Source organism: Schistosoma haematobium, chromosome 3 (genome assembly GCF_000699445.3).
Source record: "Schistosoma haematobium chromosome 3, whole genome shotgun sequence".
NCBI lineage: Eukaryota > Metazoa > Platyhelminthes > Trematoda > Strigeidida > Schistosomatidae > Schistosoma > Schistosoma haematobium.
Genome location: NC_067198.1, coordinates 17837738 through 17839266, shown reverse-complemented (window position 1 = coordinate 17839266; position 1529 = coordinate 17837738).

Here is a 1529-nt window from a genome sequence, read left to right as displayed (position 1 = left end):
GCTTATTTATCTCATCAGCAAGATGCTATATGAAAAGACTAATTAATTATTGTTATATCTAGGGCTTAGATTCTTAATATACCACGCATGACTTGAACACTCGAACGCTAGAACGCTCCAAATTCGCAAATGAGAAGAGAGAAGACAAGTAAAACGAATGCTATTCAAAGCAGTGTCAATTATGGTACAAAACTATCGGGTATTTATAGTTTCTAGTAAAAATGAAATCATCATTATAGTCATTCAATCCGTAAACAGGGGTGTTTTAGGATTTGTTCAATAGGGAAGCTACCCGTAGTGATTCTGGAATATTCTTCGAAATGATGATTGGACAAATGTCTTCAGCTCTTTCTGAGTTTTTTAGGGCTTGCTCGAGTTCACCCGTGAGTCGTCTTTACAATTATTAGTTAAAAAGTTAGTATGCTCCCGGTGTTGTAATCTATCCAGTATGTATGATAACTCATTATAACCCACATCACCATGTTTATCATTATCGAGTGGGTGTTGATTTCGAGTCTTAACATTAGTAACAGCATTGTAGTGTAAGTAAATTCAGTTGATGAGTTCAATTAATATAAACTGATAATTCAGATTTCCACTGCTTACTGCTATCCTAATGTCATAAATAATTTTTCCAATTATTTGCATATTGTCATTAATGTTGTTTCCCTTAGGTTTACGTTACTCATCTAGATTTAAGGAATATATATATTTATATATGCAAGTGTTTTTAAGACTTCACAGTTTATCAATAATTTACATAGTTGTTCTTCAGGAGTTATAACTACTGTCATTTAGAAATTTCCGACTAATTTTTCATATATATATATGCATGTGGGAATATTTTGGTCATATATGTTAGACGATAGATTTTGTGTCACAAAGCATCTCTGCTTTACTAATTTGTGTGTGTGCACATCACAAGCACACACACATATGTGTGTATAATCTCTCTCTCTACATACAATATATGGATGTATACGGATAAGTTCCTGTAAATAAGAATATGACTGAACAATACTGAACAAATATTGCCTAGTATGAATTATCTCAACTTAGTGATCAGCTGTTGCAATCTGACATTGGCTATTTTTGTCACTGAAATTCTCTCTAACTTGGTACACTATTGTGGAATATTTTGACATATGTTCCTTGTTTTCTCTCTCCCTCTCTCTCTCTCTCACTCCCAACCTTTGTTGTCCATATCTGAAATGATAATAAATAATGAAATAATAAAAATAAATGTATTAATACTATAAATACTACTAATACTACTATTAATGGTGGTGGGAGGGGTTTCTTTTTTATCATAACATACTAGCCATTCAGAATAAGAGAGACAAACTCAGATAAATGTGTTTATCTACACGTGTATATATGTGTTTGTACATGGATGAGTGTATGCTATTTGTTTAGATATTATGTTCTATCATGAAACACATAGTATTTTTTTAGGGTATTCACAATCATTCCATATATCGGATGTTATCCTTTTAATTTCCCTCATATTTCTTCTTCTATACCCAATA